This window comes from Dermacentor albipictus, chromosome 6 (assembly GCF_038994185.2).
Source record: "Dermacentor albipictus isolate Rhodes 1998 colony chromosome 6, USDA_Dalb.pri_finalv2, whole genome shotgun sequence".
Classification (NCBI taxonomy): Eukaryota; Metazoa; Arthropoda; class Arachnida; order Ixodida; family Ixodidae; genus Dermacentor; species Dermacentor albipictus.
Window position 1 is genome coordinate 97,248,140 of NC_091826.1, and position 24,522 is coordinate 97,272,661.

Here is a 24,522-nt window from a genome sequence, read left to right on the forward strand (position 1 = left end):
AGCGCCTTGCTAGTCCGGTCTTTGTTTGTAAAGGGGATGATGATGGTTCGCGAGACGGGTTATTTGGTGGAGGCTTGGGTGAATGATGCGAGAGCGGAACGGGGCAACGGGAGGCAGCTTCGGCGCCTTGGTGCTTCTTTCCAGACCTCTACATTATGTCGAAGTCGTATTGCTGTATGCGAATCACCCAGCGCCAAAGACGACCCGATAAGTTTTTCAGCGAGGAGAGCCAGCACAACGCGTGATTGTTTGTAACGACCGCGAAACGGCGGCGTGTATATACGGCCAGAATTTCTGCAGAGCTGAAACAACAGCGGGGCATTCCTGTGCCGTAATTCTAGCACGTTTCTCTGCTGCGGACATGCAATGACTGGCATAGGCAATGACTCGCTAATGAGAGGTATTGCCATGTTGTAATAAAACAGCGCCTTTGCCATGACCGCTAGCCTAAGTGTGCACGAAAGTAGGTACAGCCGGGTCAAAATGGCATAATACCGGCTCGCACGTGAGCGCTTGCTTTAGAGCCTGAAAAGCCGCTTCGTAGGGCTCTGTCAAAACGAAAGGTACGGCAACCCGAAGAAGTCGATGGAGCGGAGATGCAAGCGTTGCGAAGTTGCGTATAAAACCGCGGAAGTACGAGACGAGGCAGAGAAGACTGCGCAGCTCTTTTTGACGTTATGACCGCAGAAAGTGCAGGACTGCAATAATCCTCGCCGGGTCCGGCCAAATCCCTTCTTTACTAATTGTCTCATAACATTGACAGTCTTGATCGCGAAGTGGCATTGTTTGGGGGTTAAGCTGCAGTCCAGCCTTAGGTAGACAGGTTATAACTTCACTATGGCACTCGAGATGTGGCAGTAATGTCGGACAACTATATCGTCGAGATAGCATAGGCAAGTCTTCCATTTGAGACCACGTGACACTGTCGTGACACTGTCGATCATGCGCTCGAATGTGGCAGGCGCGTTGATGAGTCCGAATGGCATCACGTTGAATTCGTAGAGTCCGTCCGGAGTGGCAAATGTTGTTTTCTCCTTGTCAGGCTCGTACATTGATATTTGCCAGTAACCACCCTTTTTCTGCACAAGGACCACTGCAGGAGACCAGGGGCTTGAGGAGTGGCGTATTATATTGCGGTAAAGCATATCGCACTCATTTCTTTTGATGAACTTGTGCTGGTTAAGAGACACTCTATATGGACGTCGGTAAACGATGCGGGAGCCATTGGTCTGAATGCGATGAGTGCGACAGGCGGTTTACCGAGGACGGTTGAACGGAAATCAAATGATGCACCATGTTTTGCAAAAAAAAAAAAATCGAGCAAATACAATGTGATGGCGGATGCCGTCGAGGGAGACACGTACTGTACATTGCGCGGTAGCATAAATTCTGGCATTGTTTGCACCACACAAAGGAGCGCCGCAGTATGGCGCTGTCACTTTTCGTAGACAGGAGCATAAATCAGCACGAATAATAGAAATGGCTTCACCAGTGTCAATAAGAACTACGCTAACACCTTTCACAAACACTAATAAGATTCTATGCGCACTCTATAAGAATTACAGGCATTCCGATGGATACAGTTTTCCCTCGTAAAACTGCCGCGTGGAGTTTTCCGCGCGGAGGTCAGGGGCCTGATAGGCAGGCCAAAGTGGGGACACTGAGCGACGGCGTAGGGAAGGCGAGCGGCGCCTAGATGAACGATAGGTGGAAGGCATATCGTCAGCGTATGGGGCAACCAATGAAAAGTTTGACGAAGGTGGGTATGTAATACGCTGCTAAGTCGTAGGTACACGCATATCGGAGCGTTCTTGGGGAACGTAACCACGCCTCTCGTCCTGTTTGCGCCGTCGGCAGAACCGGGAACTTTGTCCTCGGTATTCGCTGTAGAAAGAAAGAGGTCTTGCACGACGCCAAGCAAGGGTAGCAAGGTTGAGGAGGAACTTGCGCAGATACTGAAGCAACGGGTTTGTTTGCAGATGGTGTGGTCCCCGGCGTTGTCGTAAATGAAGATATCGCGGTGTAGGCGGCATACGTATGTGCAGGAGGAACACCGGTACCGTCAGAACACATGGCCTGGGGAGTAGACGCGAGCTCTTCTTCAATGATTGCGTCCAAGCCGGTCGCACAAGATGAAGTCAAGGTGCCAGAAGCACAGGAAGAGCATTGCGTGAGGAGTTCCTCATGCTGCATGGTACGGATCAAGGTAAGTAAGTCCGTTACCTGAGGTAGGCGACCGCCATACGTATCGGTGTAAACGCGAAGAGATTGCAATTCGTCAAGGTGTTGGCACATGGTAATAGGATCTGGCACGGAGGTAGGGTTCTGTACAGCCATGGGGTAGAATCCAATAGACTCTTCAATATGTGACTTATGTGGTCGCTTTCAGACATAGCAGAGTTTACACGCCGGCACATGGCGTCGATATCATGAATATAAGGCGTGTATGACTCCCGGAATATTGAACACGCTGGTCGAGCTTCTTTTTCGGTATCTCAGTGCGAATAGCAGGAAGATCAAAAATAACACGAGACGATGAAGGTTGGTGGGCTGGAAAGTCCCGCTGCCATCCTGTTGCTCGCACCCAGTTCGCTCTCTGGCTGCGACTTACCTGCTGGTGCTGCGTTTGTCGATGCTGCTCTACGACCCGAATAAGCCCCCTTTAGATTTGGTGGAGGTGCGGGGCACAACAGGAATTCTAAAACTTCGCAATCGGGCACTGCAGCCCGTCTTAATTATGCCTGAACAAGGACCACCACAACCCTCTGCCCCAGTAACTACCGTGGTCTGCCCAGGCTCGTTCCGTCAACGTGACCCGCCAATCTTCAGCGGCATCGAAGAACATGACGTAGAGGGCTGGCTGGCTGACTACGACCGGGTGAGCATCCACAACCACATGGACGACACTGAATGAGGTATCGTTTTATTCGAGCGATGTCGCCAACGTGTGGCACCGCAACGACGAACGTGATCGCACGACGTGGACGGCCTTCAAAACTAACGGGACGGAGGTATTCGGGCGCCCCGATGTTGGCAAGCTTCGTGCCGAGCAACGTTTGCGTGCTCGTGCGCAACAGCGCGGGGAGACATTTACCAGTTATATAGAATATGTTGACCTCTGTATCGTGTTGGCGTCACAGTGGCTGATGCCGAGAAGATCCGCCATATCTTAAACGCCAATAAAGACGCCAGCTTCAAGATGCTGTTGGCGAAAAATCTGGCGACACTTCCTGAACTCGTCAGTCTCTGTCAATACGTCGACGAAGTACGCAAGCAACGCATAGCCACCCTCAAATCTCCTCGTTAGGAGATGAGCTCGTCAGCTTTCTCTTATTTCACTTTCACACGGCCAGTCTAGTTCTCAGTTGGTGCCCGCTGTGCAATCTCTCATCAACGAGCAGGTAGCCGAACAAATTTCACCTTATCTCCAGCAGGCTTCGACTGCCGCTCCCCTGACGTACGCCGAAGTCGCTACGAGGCCTGGACCGCATACCTACTGTACCTTTCGCCCGCCTTTGCGCCTGCCCGTATCGCTTCCAGTCCGGCCACTGGTGCAGTATACACGACGTCAAGACCATTGGCGCACGAAGACACTTATCCGCTTTGTTTTTATTGCGGCCACCTCACCATCGCCTCCTTACACCGAACGTCCCCATCATATTTCCCACAATGTCGCAACTATTGAGACACCTTTGAATTTCTTGCTGCCGTCGAGACCGCATTCTCCGCTTGCCATTTACCTGCGCCTCGTCGCCGCTCCATTTCCCCCATGCACAGTCGGCGGAGGCCTCTGCGCCAGGAAATTAAATTGCAGTTCAGGTGGCAAGAACAGTGGTCTCAGCGAAATGTATAAACATCACACTATCCCTAAAAACGTTCTTGAAGTCGCAATAGAAGGAACGTTGACCCTTGCACTTGTCGACAGAGGCGTTGCACTTTCAGGGATAGATACCCGTATTTTCCTCAAGATAGAAGTGATGACGCTGCTTTTTGAACTGTCCCTTCAGACTGCCAACGCGCAGCACGTCGAGCCACCCAGCGCCTGCACACTCATGACATCAGTGAGGAGGTCATTTATATCATAGAGTTCATCGTGTTGGCATCATGTTCACACGACGTCATATTTGGTTGGGACTTTCTCTCAACACTTCAGTCGATGACTGACTGCACCCACGCTGAAATCGAGCTGTTTATTTTTTGCCGATATTATTACTGAACACAAGGGTCCTTGTCGCAAAATCGCCGTTTCAGAAGGCACAAAATTACCCTTAAGGATGTGTACCTGTTCCCACGTATCGACGATGCACTTGACTGTTTAAAAGCAGCAGAATTTTTTTCCTCCCTAGATCTCCGCTATGGCTACTGGCAGGTGCCCATGCCTGACGCTGACAGTTCTAAAACCGCGTTTGTAACACCAGACGATTTGTATGAATTCATAGTCACGCTGTTCGGTCTGTGCAACGCGCCCGCCATCTTTGAACGCATGATGGACGACATCATGTACGGCCTGAAGTGGCATACTTGTCTCTACTACCACGATGACGTTGTCCACATTTCCCCTCCTTTTCCGACCTATCTTTGCCGTTTACATGAAGTTTTGATCGTTCTCCGGAATTCTGGTGTCTGGGTTAACCTTTAAAGGTACCCATTTGCAGCTCGAACACTCACTATATTAGGCCACATTGTCTCAAAAGAAGGCATTCTTCCTGGTCCTGCCAAACATCACACCGTGTCCGAATTCCCCAAGCCCACTAACTTGAGAGCACTACGCAGCTTCATTGACCTATGCTCATATTTTCGGCGTTTCGGTCACAATTTTGCTACTGTGATCGCACCACTAAACGAACTTCTCTAAGGCGACAATGAACCCTTTCGATCAAGTATCAGATGCACTGTTGATACTCAACTCCTTGCCCTCGTTCCTTAGGCTTTGTCACCAACGGAATCAAGTTTGCTTCCTCTCAACTCTTCTTGCGCTCTTCTGATACGTTCCATCGGCCCAGACCTTTCACTTACTCAGACTCGAGATCTACTCGATCTGTTTAAACATCATGGTGCCTTGTTCAGCGTCCAGTCAGCCAGGATGGCTGAATGGACGCCTGTCGCGACTCATCGCATTCAGACCGATCACTACCGCATCATTCACGGACGTTCATATAGAGTGTCTCTTGACCAGAGTAAGTTCATCAAAAATGAGTGTGATATGCTTCACCGGAATATATTCCGCCCCCACTCAAGTCCCTGGTCTACTCCAGTGGTCCTTGTACAGGAAAAAGGCGGGTAAGTTCGCTTTTGCATCGACTACCACGCCCAGAACAAAATCACACGCAAAGACGTTAATTCCCTGCCACGAATCGATGACGCGTTGGACTCGCTGCAGGGTGCTGAGTACTTTTGCAGTCTTGGATCTTCGATCAGATTACTGGCAGCTGTACGAGTCTGACAAGACGAGAAAAGCATTTGCCACCTCGGAAGGGCTCTACGAATTCAACGTGATGCCACACGGACTCTGCAACGCGTCTGCCACATTCGAGTGCCTGATCGACAATGCCTTACGTGGTCTCAAATGGAAGACCTGCCTATGATATCTTGACGATATAGCTGTTTTATCTTCCACATTATCACAACATCACGAGCGCCTTAGTGAAGTTTTAACCTGTTTTCCCAATGCCGGAGTGCAGCTGAACCCCCCAAAAATGCAACTTTAAAAATGCAGCGATTGAATGAATTGGGAGACGCGTGCTCTTGTATATGGCTCAGGCACGTACCCAGGATTTTTTTTCGGGGGGGGGCCCACCCCCTCCATCATCATCATCATCATCATCAGCCTGTTTTATGTCCACTGCAGGACGAACGCCTCTCTCTGCGCTCTCCAATTACACCTGTCCTGCGCCAACCGATTCCAACTAGCGCCCGCGAATTTCCTAATTTCATCGCTCCACCTTGTGTTTTGTCGTCCTCGATTGCGTTTCCCTTCTCTTGGTACCCATTCTGTAACCCTAATGGTCCAACGGTTATCTAACCGGCGCATTGCATGACCTGCCCAGCTACATTTTTTCCTCTTGATGTCAATTAGAATATCGTCTATACCCGTTCGCTCTCTGATCCAAACCACTCTCTTTCTCTCTTAACGTTATGCCTAGCAATCTTCGTTCGATCGCTCTGTGCGCGGTCCTTAACTTGCTCTCAAGTCTCTGCCCCATATGTCAGCACTGGCAAAATGCACTGATTGCACACCTTACTTTTCAATAATAATTGTAAGCTTGCAGTCAGGAGCTGGCAATGTCTGCCGTATGCGATCCAACCTATTTTTATTCTTCTGTGAATTTCCTTCCTATGATCAGGGTTCCCTGTGATTAATTGACCTAGGTAAACATACTTCTTCACAGTCTCTAGTGGCCGACTGGCCATCCTGATCTCTTGTTCCTTTGCCCGGCTATTTATCATTATCTTCATCTTCTGCATATTAATATTTAACCCCACTCTTACACTCTCTCTGTTAAGGTCTCCAATCATTTGTTGTAACTCGTCTGCATTGTTGTTGAATAGAACAATGTCATCGGCAAACCGAAGGTTGCTGAGATATTTGCCGTCGATCTTTACTCCTAAGCCTTCCCAGTTTAATAGCTTGAATTCTTCTAAGCACGCAGTGAATAACTTTGGAGAAATTGTGTCTCCCTGTCTGACCCCTTTCTCTATAGGTATCTCCCTGATTTTCTTGTGTAGAATTAAGGTAGCTCTAGAACCTCTGTAGATATTCTTACGCGAAGGACGGTCGGTAAGACGAGAAATTATTTACAGATTATATTTACAACAACGGTTGCAGCGCTGACCGGTTAGATTCACAGCGCGAGCCCAGTTCGTTCTTCCTCCTCTTTTTTGGAGTTATGGCGCCTACGCACCTCGTTCAAACAAATACCACACGAATGTAGCAATATTTTCCAAGCTTTTTACGTAAGCGTTCTGTACTCCTTGATTACGTAGTGCATCTACGATTGCTGGTATCTCTACTGAATCAAGTGCCTTTTCGTAATCTATATAAGCCACATCGCGAGGCTTATTGTACTCTGCAGATTTCGCGATAACCTGATTGATGACATGGATGTGATCCAGTGTGAAGTATCTCTTCCTGAAGCCAGCCTGTTCCCTTGGTTGACAAAATCCAGTGTTGCCCTTATTCTATTGGATATTATTTTGGTAAATATTTTATATAATACTGGGAGCAAGCTAATGGTCCCATAATTTTTCAATTCTTTAACGTCTCCTTTTTTTTGTGGATTAGTATAATATCTGCATTCTTCCAGTTTTCTGGGACCCTTGCAGTCGATAGACACTTCATATAAAGAGCCGCCAGTTTTCCAAGCATTATGTCTCCTCCATCTTTGATTAAATCAACTGTTATTCCACCTTCTCCTCCCGCTCTTCATCGTTTCATGTCTTGCAGGGCCCTTCTGACCTCATCGCTAGTTATAGGAGAGTTTCTGTATCCTGTTCATTACTGTTTCTAAGTGAGCTATCGTGACTCCTCTGGGTACTGTATACAGGTCAGCTTAGAATTTTTCCGCTGCTTTTACTATATCTTCGAGATTGCTGATGATATTATCCTTCTTATCTCTTAGTGCATACATCATGGTTTGTCCTATGCCAGGTTTCTTTTTTACTGATTTCAGGTTGCGTTCATTTTTTACGGCTTCTTCAGTCTTTCTCATGTTATAGTTTCGAATATCAGTTATTTTCGCCTTGTTGATCAGTTTTGACAGCTCCGCGGATTGTGTAACGCTGTGCGGCCGCCAGTCCCATACAACCGCGTAGAGCGCAGGACTCTGCGATTCTAGACGTACTGCGCTCACCGCGAAAGGTTAGAAAAACACCCACATAAGCACAGCAGAGAAGTGGCTACGTGAGGCGGTTCAAAACAAGTAATTGTTCTCCACTTCCGGCGGCGTTTTCTCTACTTCCTTTATAAATAAAAAGATGTTGATCCATACATATTCTCATAAACAACGGTTAACTTATTTATTATTCGCTTTTGCTTGCAGTTTGGTTGTTGCCTTGGTTCTCTCCCTTAGTAGATCGCTTAATTTCTCAACTCCTTGCGATTTTTGTTTCCAGTTGCCAATTTTGCACGAAAGGTGCTATACAATTAGGGAAAAACAGACGAGGTAACGGGCGACAGTCATCTTACTTATGGGTTTAAGGATTATTGCAGGGTTTCATGATGGACGCTCTTTCACATTATTTTATTTCCCACCTTATCTAACCCATATCAAGTGTATATGGTTCCGGGCATCTTCCAGCGTCGCAGCGAGCCGTAACTCAAGGAAATAATGAAGCAAAGGGATAAGTTAAACGCAGTTGGCGTTTTCTCCGGCCGCAACTCGTACCATGAGAGTACGGACCAGCGGAGTAACAGCCGCATCCCTCTCCTGGTCCAAGGACCAGCCTAAACAAAGAAGGTTGAACTAACAAAAGCAACAGCTATGCGCGGGATGGTTGAATAGATGGTGACAACTGAACGCATCTCGAGTTGATCGCGCGGGTGCGGAATCTATGAGAAAGCCGTCCTTCACATTACAAGAGATGCCGATAACTACCGCCATCTAAAAGGGGTGAAAAAGGCAGCATAATGCTGACCGATGAACAACTGCCAAGTCTCAACATTGATCTGACGGCGCTTTAGGAATGTGTGAGTAGTGGTGGCGTGGGCGGGGGGGGGGGGGGGGGTATGCCATATAATTTCGGGGGGGGCCCGGGCCCCCCCGGGCCCCCCCCTGGGTACGTGCCTGATATGGCTACTGGCAAGCGTGTCTGTTTCAATGGTGATGTAACCTGTTGGCATGTAAATTACGGTAGAAAGGTCGACTCTGTTGACGTAGACAACGCACTCACCAAGAAGCAATCTGAGGAAATATGGAAGCTTGTTGTATCCGAGTAGTCTGGCGACACCCTCGTGATTGCTAAAAGGGCAAAAGGTAACGAGGGAAATTTTCGGCTCAAGAACATGGCACAAGCAGGAAGAACGGCACTTGCATGAGTGAGAATGTGGCTATACAGCTTGGTAAGGGCGGAAAAATGCTGCGGTATTTAGATGTCATTCTCAACGTCACTTTCTTCCTGAGCATCAACAAACGGGGCATGACAAAGCGCTGCATGCGACGACCGCAGGCATGATATAGTCTGCGCGGCCAGTGCGAACTGAAACGTTTTGTGATTGCGTTTTAACATTTTGCAGGAAGTGACGAAGTGAACAACTGATGACGACGCAAAGAGCGGCGTTGAGCTGATTTCGTTCGGGAGGTAGCGAGAGTTCGGCGGTATAAGAACGGTGATGTCTGGTCCCGTTTGCGCGGCACAGAGGACAATAGGTACGATGAAACACGCGTGTAAGCATGATTGCTCTACCGTGACGTCACGCTGCGATGGCCGAATCGTGCGACGTGGCCAAAAAACCACACGTAAAACAATTTGGCCGGATTTGGAGGTGGAGCAGCGTCCATCTGTGGGTTAACTCGGATGAATGAAGCGAAGAGCTGGATTCGGTGCTGAAGCTGTCGGCAATGGCGAGAATGTCCGAGGCAGTGGCTATGCGAAAGCCCCGCACAGAGAGGGCCGCATATATCAGGGATACATTTACCTTGGCGTAGGCAACGGACATTGGCGGCGGTGGACGCTCGCAGGAAGAAGGCAACGCTTCGCAATCTTGATCCTGTATCACCTGCCGAAGGTGTGGAGGCAAAGACTATGGCTTTTGCGCTACATATGATAGCAGCGAAAGTTGCTGACTGACCTCAAGGCGCTGAAACTCTTTTACCTGGGATACCAATGGGTGAAAGTATGGAGCGGTGGCTATGCTCGATAGGGCGTCGCCTGACACAGATAAGCGCCGCGTTAGAAAAACGCTACCTGCGGAGCTTCTGAAAGTATTACAATGGTAGATTACCTAAAAGACAGCGACTACGTTCACAGAACGAATCATATGAAAAACATTGTTCAAAATCCCTTCGTGAGTTCGCACGTTTTGTCTGCCTCTGTGATGGTCGAGTTTATGCGTCCTCTGACGACGACGATGACCCCTATGGAGCTCGTGAACATCTGACCAGTTTGCTGGAACCAGCCTCGTAGGCGATGTTCTGCACGAAGATTCTACACGATGGGTTGGCCATAGACCTCAATAAATCTCGACTTGACTCCGGTCCGTGTGCAAAAATTGGCTTCGTGGTTTGCTAACCAGAGGGTGGCAACACCCGTTATATAAATGTTGACGTTGTTGAGCATCATCTTGCCATACGATTTTTTGGATGCTAGTTTCCTCATATGATGACAACTAATCTTCGACGCCGTTGTCATGCGTGTCGCTCAAGATTGCGGCATCTCGCTGATGGAGGGCACCAGCAGAAACAAGCGCTGGCGAAGCCTCGCGTATACTGGCTGGCGTCATCAGGCATGACGTTGGCAGAGTTCGGAGGCGCTGTTCAAGAGTGGGCGAAAACACAGCAACCTACACCGAAATACAACATGAGAGGAGGACAGGCGGCGGCGGTGGTGGAGGCGGCGGCTAGAGCAGCAGTAGCAGAAGCAGCAGCAGCATTTTATTGTGATCAAAATTATATGTATCCTCCAGTCGCATTTGTGCCACCGGCTTCTCCATCGCTTCGACGTGCCGTATAAAATCCAGGGTGATAAAATTGTCGCCTAGCGCTGTAGGCTTTATGTGCGAGTGAAAGCTTGCGAGCCTCAGCCGCAGATTCAGGCTCAATCTCGACGCCCGAAGAAGAAAGTGCGCCGTCTTTTGCGCATGAGGCATGGGGTGAAGGTGAGCGATAAGGTGAGGGTGAGCGTCCTTCTCTTGCCGATGCTGCTCACGGCGTAGCCTTGCGGGAGACGTATCTTGAAAGCTATCTGCGCTGTGGATAAATGCGCGTTCGTGCGGACCACATCTTCAAAGCAATTTGCGATGGAGACAATGTGCATGTGTAAAGTGCCGGTAGTTTCGTATACAGAGTGCTTTCAACGCTTACTTCTGTTGAAGCGGGAGAAAATGCAAAGATAAATTCGCTCGCTGCTGCTGCCGCGTTTCCCCACTCTAGCGTTTTTGCGGTTTCCCGCTGTAATTGTGCGCGATGTGTTCATGTTCATGCTTACCTGCTGACTCGTGACACGGCGTTTGTTTTTTATTTATTTTATTTATTTATTTATTGATACTGCAATCCCTGGAAGGGGTTTTTACAGGGTGGGCGTACAAATACAAGCACAGATCAAATATTTACAAAAGTGTAGAAAAGCAAAGGCCGCAAATGATTAGTAAACAAACAAAATGGACCAGCATTTGAGATAAAACTTCAATTAATGCAGTGCAACATAGGAGTAGACATAGCAATACAGTGAGGTTTATGGCATACCTTAATTATCCAAAAACACAGAAAATATTGAGTGAATACATTAATACGCAATGTAAGGGGCATATTGTTGGTAACAATAAGAAATTCGTAACTATATGGGCAGCAGGGAATGAATAAAACAGAGAATAGATGTTAGTGAACACTGAGACTTTTCGTGAATAACGTCAGAGATTGCTGTAGTACTTGACTGCTAGTAAGCCGATTCCATTCCATTACTGTTCTTGGCAAAAATGAATATTTAAAGCAATTGTTATGCTGAAGAAGACGGATGATTGTGAGATTATGCGTTGTCTTGTAGTGTTGCCTGAAGAAAGGATATTAGTCCGTCAATATAACTCTTAAAATGACCTTTGATTAATTGCTAACGAAACTTAAGACGGGAAACACGATTTCTTTCAGGTACAGATGTCAAACCAGCCTTATTTAGCAGATCAGTTACTGATGTGCGTCCATAGTTATTGTAAAGAAAAGGAACCGCTTTCTTTTGAACTTTCTCAGATTTATAAATATTCGTTTTAGGAAATGGATCCCAAATTATCGCCGCATAATCTAATATTTGAAGGATAACGATTTTTAAGCTTGGAGCCGGTCTCTGGGTGTGAAGAGTTTTAGTGTTTGCCTAAGAAAAGTTTACGGTTAGCATTGTTTATCACCTGATCAATGTGTTTAGACCAGTCAAGGGCGTTAGTAATCCATAATCCTAGATATCTGTATTGTGTAACTGCGGAAAGGATATTCTCAGCAAAAGAATATTGGAATATGATCGGATTTTCCTTTCGAGCTATTCTCCTGTAACCGTTTTTTTGAAAATTCATCAGCATCTACCACACATCACACCGTTCAGTAATCTTTTTGAAGGCTATTTCAGTGTTGTTTGATCTGATATAGTTTTTATTTCTGAGTAGAGCAGGCAATTACCCGCGTACAATTTAATATGAACTGGAATGTCTTTTACGATGCCGTTTATATAAATGAATAGAAGTGGCCCAAGCACCGAACCCAGAGGGACGCCAGCGTCAGCACAAAGAGACTGAGATGAGTTATCACCAAAAGTCACTTATTGTTGACAGTTACTCAAGTATGTTGAAATCCAATTATTAATCATGTAATTTTTATTGTGTTAATAATTTTGGAAAGCAGCTTTTTGTGAGAAACTTCATCAAATCTTTTGCGAAATCCATAAAAATGGCATCTGTTCGGTTTCTGTTATTAATAGATTTCGCAAAGTCATGCACAGTTTCGACTAATTGAGTGCCTGTAGGTTAACCTTTCCGGAATGCGTGCTGAATATTTGCAATAAAATTATGTTTTCAAGAAAATCAGAGATTTGGCTATGTATTATGAGCTCCATAATTTTGCAACTTGTCGATGTTAGTGAGACTGGCCTATAATTATTGATGCGTTGTTTGTTACCGTTTTCATGAGCCGGTTGAGCTCTGGCCGTCCTCCAGTCGTTCGGAACCTCTCCTTCGTTTATAGATCTTGAATATAATATAAACAGCTACTTGGTTACCCATTCTGCATGCCTAGTTAGGAATGCATTTGGTATGTTATCGGGTCCGGGGGACTTTTGGTATATCCAAATTAAAAAGCATTTTATTAATTGCATGCTCGCTAATGACACGATCAGGCATTGAAGGTAAGCACATTTCGAAAGCGGCAGTATGTCATTATCATTAGTGAAAACAGATTTGAAGTATTCGCTAAAAGCAGATGATATTTCTTTTTCGTCATAATTTAAAGTCCCGCTTACGTTATAGACACGAGTCTCGAGATACTGGAGACATTGCGCTCCAGAATTTCTCTTCTGAAGTTGAAATGAAGTTAGGCAAGAAGTCGCCAAAATACTTTTTTTGATCGAGTGCTATCTTACTTTTATATTGAGCGGTAAGAAGGAAAATTTTTCTTGTAGATACCAAGGACGGTTTACAGCTTGCTTTTTTTTGTTTTTCAATCGTTTAAATTTTCTGCGCATTTGTATTGGAGTACCAAAATTCAAGGGATTCTCACGTTTTACCTTTTTAATAATGCTTGGCACAAAATGGTCAGTAGATATCAATAAAAGATTCTTGAAGGAAATCTACAAATCGTCTACATTTGCTGGTAACCTTGAAACACTATTTAAATGAAAGGATAAGACATCGATTATCGACGTGTTATCTGCACGTGAAAAGTTAGCCAAACAAGATTGTTTTCGATTTCTGTCGATAGCAGTATGAGACATATAAGGAGTACGGCCTGGTGATGGGAGATTCCCGTACAATTTCGGATTTTGATTTAGTACTAATAGATCCACTCACGAAGAAACGGTCTACTATAGATTTAGAACTGCCGTGTATCCTATTGTATTCGACTCAACTTGAGATAAACCAAAAGCAAATGCTATATCCAACATAGCATCGCCTGTTTTGTCGTTATGGTTTACGAGGGACATTGTGGATCAGTCAATATTAGGCAGGTTGAAATCGCCAGCTAGAATGATCTGATCGCCAGGTTTTACATACGTGCTCATGTAAACTTTTAAATCATCGCAAACTGACAGGGAAGAGGAAGGGGGCCTGTGCATCACGCCTATGATATACCTGATTCGACCACAATTAGCTTTACTAAAAGTGCACTCGACATTTCACACATAAGGCATCCTGAAAACTAGTAATAATCTTACGTAGATAATGTAGACACCAACACCTCTACCAATGAGGTTTTTCCTGACTGCACTGTGCCTAGCAGGCATGGTTTCGCTGTTAAAAATTTCATCATGTAACCAAGTTTCAGTCAGCACAGCGATGTCAGAAGTGTTAGAAAGAAGAAGCCCCTCAAGCTGGGTTGCCTTAATAATTACACTTCTGCAGTAAACGATCAGGACCATCGAGGACGTAGTATCGTTTTGTTTTGTCCCCTATTTTTCCTTTTGGTCAATCTGATACGCTCTCTTTTCCCGGAATCCCAGACATACAGAACACCGTCTATGTCTATTTTATCGAAGACCAGCTTTACTTTAGCGCCGTTTGCTTTTTCTTCCGTTGGATTGTCCAACAAAAGTTTACGCACCTCACGAAAGCACTTTGAAAAGTCTTCGAATGAAGAAAGACAACGACGAACCTTTTAGTTTTGTGGAATGCATGTAAAATAGAAGTCTTTTCCCTACAGTCAAGAAATTTTATAATAACCGGCCTAGATTTCCCATGATATTACGGCCAAGTCTATGACGTCTTTCAATACCTGTAGGCGTTGTACCTATCTTCTTTTTCTTAGGTCGTCCTTTATCTTCTTTTCAATGTCTTCAAAAGTCGCGTCTCCCGATTCTTCTAAACCATAATTAATAAGGTGTTTGGACGGCTTTCATTTTCTAATTGATCTGCCTTTCTTGTGAGAAATCGTAATTGAATGTCAATCTCTGTAATTGTTCATTTGACTTCATCTACTTGTTTGGGCAGTGGGCTCAAACTGCATAGCTGTCCCTCAATATCATCTGCACTATTGCTTAATGTCGAGATTTGCGATTTGATTTCATTCTGTGTAACAACATTTCCTTCAATAGTGCCTTGGGCTTTCTTTTGCCCATCTAGTAATTCTGAGCAGTTTTGTTTAGTAAGCGAATGTTTACAACTTTATATGGCCGATAAAACTACTATTAATTGTAGCGTTCCTAACTAGAACGGCAACAGAAATGACATCATCTAAGTGAGACGGGTGTCGTCCGCCATTTTATTCCAACTTCTTCCTTCTCACTTCTCCCCTAGCACCTTCCTTCGTCTTCTTGCATGCGTCCAGCGCAGACCGCTTAACTCTTCCGGATTTCTTTTAATTACACCTCCTGGGGTAATACTTGAATACGTTTCCAATAGCGGCGCACTCCGTTTGGCCCGAGGCTACGGCGTACCAGACATTCTTCAATATTCCATGTTGGCATGCAGTCTTAATAACTTGAAATGGTCCGCAATATTTTGAGTTTGAGGGCACAGCTCCTTTCCTTACAAGGACATAGTCTCCAGGCTGTATGTCCGGTATATCGCTACTGTGCCTTTTATCAAAGTTTCGCTTCATGCGGCGCTTGTAGATCTCCTGTTCTTTGACAGTTTTCCTTACTTCCGCAAGTTCGAGGTTCTCTAGGAGACCTAGCTCACGATCTGCAGGAAGTATGGGCGCTGTACCTGAAGTTACAAAATGAGGGCTGCAGCCTAAACTCGTGGTGTATGATCTGTTGTGATGCTTCACAGCGGCCTCGAGACAGCACTTCCAGCCACCGGCAAAGTCTGGATACATCTTCAGATACTGTTTGATGTCTCGTATGGCACGTTCCGCTAGGCCGTTTGCTGCCGGGTGGTATGGAGAAGAATACTTTATCATGATGCCGTGCTCCTGGGCCCACTTTGATAATTTGGCACTCCGAAAAGCCGGCCCGTTGTCGCAGACGAGCGTCTTTGTGTGTTTAAAACACTCAGCTTTGAGGAGGTCTATTACGCTGTTTGCGTCTTCTTTGCCAGCTTTAGCCGCAATCGTCCGTGTGCACTCATCTATGGAGAGCAAGAAAGCTTGCGTTCGCTTGACTCCTTCCCCCTTCTTTTTGAGCTCCGCGAAGTCCAAATGAATTACTTCGAACGGGATGCTTGAATATTCAGGGTTTGTCATAACGTCTGTCGATTGCTTGAATTTAACTTTGTTCACCTGGCAGAGGTGGCATGTGCGGATGTAATGGCTGATGTCGTTTTTCATGCCCGGCCATGTGAATCTCATGAGCAATTTCTTATAAGTGCGCCAGAAGCCATCATGTCCACCCGATTCAGGGGTGTCGTGGTATAGATGAAGAATCCTTGGAATCATAGTTGGTGGTACGTGATACCTTCCATTGATAAACTGGAGCTCTTCTGTACCTTCCCATAGCTTAATATGAATGATTGTATTTGGATTATTGCTTGATTCTTGTACAAGTAATCTTGATAGTGCGTCAGCGTCAGTGAGGAGTGGGCCAGGACGGTGCGAAATTACGAAATGAAATTGTTGCAGATAGTTCACCCATCTAGCAATGCGGCCTCTTGGTTGGGCCATGCTCAGAAGTTGAGTCAATGCTTGATGGTCCGTGAAAAGTATGAATTTGGCACCTTCCAGGTAAGTACGAAAGTACTGCACAGCTTTTAAGACGGCCAGAGCTTCCTTTTCTGTGGTACAGTAATTGATTTCAGCGGGTTTCAGGGTATAGCTGTAGTACCCCACGACGTAGTGTTTGGTTTGATCAGCTTGTTTGGATGGCTTCTGGTATAGAACTGCACCGGTAGCATAATGTGATGCGTCCGTGTTCAGCACGAAAGGCAAGGAAAAATCCGGTATTCGCAAGATGGGGTCCGACGATATTAGTTTTACAATCTCACGATAGACAGCTTCGCACTTCTCGTCCCAATGAAAAGGCACGTCTTTCTGAGTTAAACGTGTGAGGCACCTTGTTCTCAGTGCGTAGTCTTTGATAAACGCCCGGAAGTGTCCTGCAAGGCCAAGAAAAATGCGCAGGGAGTGCACATCATAAGGCTTTACCAGCTTGGAGATTCTCTCTACCGATTCTTGCTTGGTGCTTTTAGTCTGTCCATCAAACACCCTGCCAAGAAATACTACGGTATCTTGAAAGAACGCACTTTTCTTGAAGTTGACTTTGAGTTGGGCAACACTGAGGGCATGAAGAACTTTTGAAAGATGACTACGGTGTTCGTCCTTTGTCTTTGAGTAGATGATGATGTCGTCGATGTACACATTGCAAAATGTGCCCAGGTAAGGTTTCAGAATGTCCGTCATAATCTTCTGAAACCACGCAGGGGCGTTTTTCCAACCAAATGGTAGGCGGTTGTACTCAAACAAGTCAAATGGGGTTATGAACGCGGTGTACTTCTTCGTTTCTTCACTTAGTGGAATCTGCCAAAAGCACTTGCAGAGATCTATTCGTGAAAACCAATGGCAACCACCGGTTTCGTCAATGATGTCGTCGATTCTCGGCATTGGATAAGGTATCAATTCAGTTTGACGATTGAGAGCCCGGTAGTCTGTGCAGAGGCGGAATGTCCCGTCTTCTTTAGGGGCAATAGTGATAGGAGAAGCAAATGGGGATACAGAAGGCCGGATGATACCTGCGTCTAACATTTCTTGCAACTCCTTTTTCAGCCACACCTTTTTATCTCTGGACATATTATAGGGGGCTCTACGAACCACTGTTTTATCTGCGAGCTCGAAAGGAACGACATGGGATTTCATTGCTGGAGGGTAGCTTCCTATGCATATAAGCTCTGGGTACTTAGTCTTGATGTCTTCGTGGTGAAAAATTAGCCTTGATACACTAGGTTCTTCACCAGGGTCTTCTGTTCTTATCGTGTCTTCGGTCATTACCTTGTCATCCCAATAGAGGTTCATCTTAAGTTTTTTAATGTCTGGACGGGACAAAAGAAAATCGTAGGTGACATTGGGAATGGCCAATACGTCACTGGTAATAGCATTTCCTTGAAATTCAATAGCCAGGGTTACCCATTCGCTATGCATGGTCACTGACCCATCGTAGGCTTGGACACGCAATGTTCTACCAGCGTGCAGACGACTGGCATCCACTCGAGTCTTGTTGATAATGGATACCGAAGCTCCACTGTCAACGAGAGCCTTCACTTCAATGCCATCTACCTTAATGGGGGCGTACAATAAGCTTGACGACACCAAATATACTGTCTCACTGAAGCTCTTTTTCTGGGGCTTGAGATGCACGGTAGACAGATTATGTGGAAGTAGGTTGCCGTGAACTGCGGTAATTGGTTCTTCACCATCCTCACAGTCATGATTTACGCTTCCCAGAGATTTGTTTATGAAGCTGTGTTCACATTCAGTTGACGGCAACGACTCTAGATTGGAATCAAGTTGCTCTGTTCTACCATCTGGCTGTCTTCTCGATGTAATTCTTGGCACTGAGGTCTGTAGAAAGTTCAGAAGGTCATCAAACGTTCTTGGACCTTTGAGCTGGATATGACAACGGATCTCGATACACAACCCTTGCGTTATCAAAGCTACAACAGCAGAAGACGACAGCTTCGGTTCTGCAGAATACAACAGGCGACGCTTCTCAAGACAGTACTCAAGCAGAGAGCCACCTGCATAACTGAACCGCAGTGCCGCATCCCATCTTTCTACTGCGTTGCCTTCGAAAGCCCCTAAAAAGTTGCTTTTCCACAGTTCCCAACATGTTGTTCCATAATCCATGAGTTGCACGTCATACCATTTTCTGGCTATACCGCCCAAATAGCGGCGCATATGCAAAATCTTTGTGTCGTCGGAGTGCCACAGATTCTTGTCACAGGCGTACTCGAAAAAAACACAGCCAGTAGTGTGCATTTTGCGATTTTCCTTCAAAAACATCTGGTTCAACAATACTTCGTGCTGACTGCTCTCGACTAAGCGCTTGGACGAAAGTTCTCATTATTTCGATCTGTTGTATAATGTTCCTTTGCAGTTCCATAACACTCAAGTCTAGGCTCACCTTCCCGGCAGGCGTTTCCTCTTTGAGGGTGCCACGTCGTATGGGTTCCAGAACGAGTTCGCTCAGTGTCTGCAGTTGTAGATTCACTGTCACCGATCCTGTTTGCACGAGGGCTTGGCGGCTGATTGCAGCTTGTTGCAGTACCACGTTGATCAGCGCGGTAGAACTAACTTCAAGAGGAAGGTCCATCGCTGGCTCACCGTGCACTTGGTATCGGGTGAACACAACAGACTCTGATGACGCCTGGTCGACGAAAAACGTCACCCGCATCGCTGGTATTCGAAAACTGTCGGCTGCGCCAAAATGTAGCGTTCCTAACTAGAACGGCAACAGAAATGACATCATCTAAGTGAGACGGGTGTCGTCCGCCATTTTATTCCAACTTCTTCCTTCTCACTTCTCCCCTAGCACCTTCCTTCGTCTTCTTTCATGCGTCCAGCGCAGACCGCTTCATTAATAATTTGTTTAGCCGTCACGGAATTTGCTATCGAAATCAATGCATCCATTTTAAGGCGGACGTGCGGCTTTTTTCTCAGAACCGAACGGACCTCGACAAGCGTGAGCTTCGATACCAGCGGAGCCGTGGCGATATGGCTTCACCACACGGCGTTCGTTTTCACCACCAATGTACACACACACACACACACACACACACACACACACACACACACACACACACACACACACACACACACATATATATATATATATATATATATATATATATATATATATATATATATAGTAGGGAAAGAGGGATTCTTCAGGCTACCTTTCAAACGTAAAGAACTTGAGTGGTGCTACGAGGCAAACAGAACAAGTATTTAATTTCGACAGTTTCGATCGGTGGACCGATCTTCGTCAGGGTTTAGAAAAAAAGTGGCAGTTCGGCCCTTCGGCCCTGCAGTGAAGACACCAGACCGGGTGCCCGGTCGTTCTTACATACATCAAACCGAGAGGAACAGTTGTGACAGCGATTGATTTTCGGCGCCTTGGCAGATTCACAGCGGCCTTTGGCAGCTATGCAGGGCAAGAGGAAGGCGGAGTCACATGTATGTGGAGCAAGGAGGTCAGTGAGGGAAAAAAAGTAAAAAGAAAGGAAACGGAAAGAAAAAGAAAAAAGCACACAGGAGGAGGGAGACGTAAGACGGAGAGGGAGGAGGGCGGGAAGTAGCGGCAGCTAGGTTCCCGTGCACCCGAGGCAAGGAGGGAGAAAGCGGTCGCTCCGCAGCACCAGTGCGTGGGCTGCCGTTGTAGCGGGAGAGAGGGCAAGTTGAATCGGGTGGCGGGGGGCACAATAGAGAAGGGGCCCAGAAGGAAGACAGAAGAGCGGCAACTTTTACAAAGAAACACCGCGTCACAGTACACATATACAAGGCACGGCCCGTTCTGGCAACTCTGTGGTCCAGCTACGGTGCAAAAAAAAGAAAAAAATATAGTTCCAAAAAAGAATATATGCATGGGATTCGCAAAGCAAGTGCGCCCATAGACTTAGATTTAGGGAGTCGAGTTAAATAGCCTCCTTGTGGTCCAATTTTTGAACGTTTAACAGACAACTGACATCAAGTCAGCACGTGCGTATTTCAAGAAGGGCAATAAGTCACTCAGAATGACCACTTCAGTGGCGGGGTCCAGGAAACTGAATTTATTGGTTTTCCGCTCGCCCCCTTGAGGCCCATGCGGAGGGGTGAGCAAGCAGTGAATAGCCAGCGTCTGAATTTTAGCGTACAGAGCATGTATTCGCGTTTCCCATACGCTTTCACGGCATATCCCGGAGGCACGTCAGCCGCCCCGGACTCTCATTAATTCCTTTAGTGTAAGTTCCAAATTTATGGATGAAAAAAAAATTCTCTCTACTCGCGTGCACGTGTGTGTTGGAAACCAGATTGCAGGAGCACAACGCTCACGCGTTCAAAGGAGTGATCTGGCAGCCGAACGTGCCTGGAGAAGGGTAAATTGGGGAGACTTTTCACATGCGCGCGGTCATTGTTAAACCGCCGGCGGAAAGGGGTCTCTGTTTGGCCGATATATTCCTGCTTAAACACCTCGCATCGAATTTTGTACACGACGTTACTGGAATCACAGTCAAGATTTTCGGTAATTTTATATACGAAGGGCGAGTTCGATGCTTCAGCCGTGTCTGCTGTTGTCATGTGACGGCATACCTTGCAACGAGGTTTCCCACACGGTCGACAGCCCTTGGGCGTGTTTGACTTCTGTGTCCTCGCCCTGACTAACAAATCGCTTAAATTTTTGTTTCTTCTACACACCACCCGAGGCCGCTGCTTGAAGATAGTAGCGAGTCGGATGCTCTGTTTCATGATATTAAAATAGCGGGTGAGAATGGCATTGACCCACGGATCACTGGTAGTGTATGTGAGGACCAAGTTTGGATCTGATTGTGTATTGGTATTGCTAACCTTTTCTCCCATTATCTGTGCTCGATCTAAACTGCGGGCGCGTTCAATCGCATCGTCTACTATTTTTGGAGGATATTTTTGGCGTATGAGAGCAGATTTCAGTTCCTCCGCGTCGCTCAAATTGCGCAGATTGGGAACAGACTCTTCTGTATCTGTGGGCCTGGGAGTAGGGAATGCCTGTTTTGCAGTGATGGGGGTGACTACTATAAAAATGCAGATATTGTTGACGATCTGTCGGCTTTTTGTATAGGGACGTGGAAATGCGACCGCCACTCAGTGAAAGAGTGACGTCGAGGAAGTGAGTACTATTTTGGGAGAAGTTGTACGTAAAGCAGATTGACGGGTGCAGAGAATTGAAATTGGAAATGAAGTCTAAGAGACGTTGTTCATTGTCGGCCCACACAAAGAAAAGGTTATCGAGGAATCGCTTATACAATATTGGTTTTGCGGCCGAGTTTGCGAGGAAGGGTATTTCTAAAGATGCCATAAAGATATTTGCATAATTTGGCGCCATATATATATATATATATATATATATATATATATATATATATGATTTGGAGCAAGCGGTGCCAGCATTGAATGGAAAGCAGCTTCAGAAGGGACGCAATGGTGTAATGGCTCATTTTTAGTTTTGACGTAGTTTCTTTCGGTGCACAATTCTGTTAATTTTCATTCGTCATGTTTCATTACTCTCAATTGCGCGGGTCCTTTATCTGCCTTAGTTGCTTTTCTTGTACTGCACTATGTGGGGATCAGCCCATATAACCGGCCAGAGACATGAAACAAGTCAGATGACTCAGAGATAAAAGCTTGACATTTAAGTTAAAACAAAGCATTTGTCGTCTAGTACCAGAAGCCACAGACGATTCCTGCATAGTGGTGAAAATAACGTCATACGGACGCTTTCTGTTGCTTGTGTTGTAGCCTAGTGAATCATGCTATCTTTATCTTTTCATTAAGCTGTTGTGAATTGCATGCGCCTTGGTATAACTACGGCATGCCGATGGCCACAGTTTATTTTAATGCGTAGCGTTATTTGGCCAGTAGTTCAAAAAATGCCGTGTAACGCTAGAAAACCAGTTTCCTAATTTATTTATTTATTTATTTATTTATTTATTTATTTATTTATTTATTTATTTATTTATTTATTTATTTATTTATTTATTTCCAACACTGTGAGCCCTGCCGTGCTGTTACAGGGTGGGAAGTTCACGCAAAGAACGGAGTCAAGTTTTCTTCAAAAGAGACAACCATGTTATTGCTCGGAAACACGCCAGAATTCAAGTTATTCCACTCAACAATTGTCTTGACAATGAAAGAGTGGTTAAAGACATCAGCTCTTGGCACATAAGGCATTATGGCCTAATTGTGGTTAGTTCGTGGTGAAACCCTTCCAGGAGGCTTTAAATACAAATTGGAATTAAGGTTCAGCTTATTGTTATAGAGTTGATATAAAAACTTAAGGCATGCGATTTTCCTGCGCACAGCCAACGTAGTTAGACCAGCACTGGTGAGCATGGAGGTTACCGAGTGCATTTTGTCGTAATCAGAAAAAATAAACCTAACCGCCATTCGCTGAATGCGCTCTAATTTATCTGTTATGTATAGCTGATGAGTGTCCCAACTTATAAGACATTACTCTAAATTTGGTCAAACAATAGTGGTGTATGCCTAAAGTTTAATATCTGGTGCAGCATCTCTCAATTTACGCCGTAACAAACCAAGCTTGCGCTGGGCTGATCCACATATGTTTTCGACGTGTTCATTCCAGTTGAGGTTACTAGTGATTGTTGTTATCTAGTGATAGTGATTGTTGTAGCCTAGTGAATCACGCTATCTTGATCTTTTCATTAAGCTGCTGTGAATTGCATGCGCCTTGGTATAACTACGGCATGCCGATGGCCACAGTTTATTTTAATGCGTAGCGTTATTTGGCCAGTAGGTCAAAAAATGCCGTGTAACGCTAGAAAACCAGTTTCCTAATTTATTTATTTATTTATTTATTTATTTATTTATTTCCAATACTGTGAGCCCTGCCGTGCTGTTACAGGGTGGGAACACAGAGCAAAAAGTTCACGCAAGAACGGAGTCAAGTTTTCTTCAAAAGAGGCAACCATGTTATTGCTCGGAAACACGCCAGAATTCAAGTTATTCCACTCAACAATTGTCTTGACAATGAAAGAGTGCTTAAAGACATCAGCTCTTGGCACATAAGGCGTTATGGCCCAATGGTGGTTAGTTCGTGGTGAAACCCTTCCAGGAGGCTTTAAATACAAATTGGAATTAAAGTTCAGCTTATTGTTATAGAGTTGATATAAAAACTTAAAGCGTGCGATTTTCCTGCGCACAGCCAACGTAGTTAGACCAGCACTGGTGAGCATAGAGGTTACCGAGTGCATTTTGTCGTAATCAGAAAAAATAAACCTAACCGCCATTCGCTGAATGCGCTCTAATTTATCTGTTATGTATAGCTGATGAGGGTCCCAACTTATAAGAGCATACTCTAAATTTGGTCAAACAATAGTGGTGTATGCCTTAAGTTTTATATCTGGTGCAGCATCTCTCAAATTACGCCGTGACAAACCAAGCTTGCGCTAGGCTGATCCACATATGTTTTCGACGTGTTCATTCCAGTTGAGGTTACTAGTGATTGTTACGCCAAGGTATTTCAGCTTTGTGGAACGCTTAATTACATTATTATTTACAGCGTACAAAAACATCAATGAAATTTTCTTATTCGTAACTGTCATGCAAACAGATTTATCAAAATTGATTTACATACGCCATTTTTCACAGCAGGTATAAATTCGACATAAAGCATCAGTTAGTCGTTCTTGATCAGAAACACTCTTAACGCGGCAAAACAGGACGCAGTCATCGGCAGACAACCGCACTTCAATCATAGGATGTACATCAGTTGCGATATCATTAATATACAGTAGGAACAAAATTGGACCCAGAACCGAGCCCTGAGGTACACCTGATGACAAAGGAAAGAAAGAGGAGCACTGGCCATCTCTTTCAACAAATTGTTGTCTGTTGTGTAAGTAAGCCTGAATCCACTTAATAATTTTTGAATTTACATTATACCCATAAATCTTCTCAATTAGATTGGTATGGCTAACCCTATCAAATGCCTTTAATAAATCAGAGCGATGACATCAACTTGTTCGCGACAAGTTGATGGCACTGCTAATAC

The 24,522-nt window shown here is 45.4% G+C and overlaps 1 protein-coding gene across 1 annotated transcript in view; it reads right to left on the reverse strand.

Annotated features, from left to right (window-relative positions):
- The window catches only part of LOC135907489 (calcium-activated chloride channel regulator 1-like), a 187,096-nt gene that overhangs the window by 135,907 nt on the left and 26,667 nt on the right, over nt 1-24,522 (reverse strand). The window lies entirely within an intron of this gene.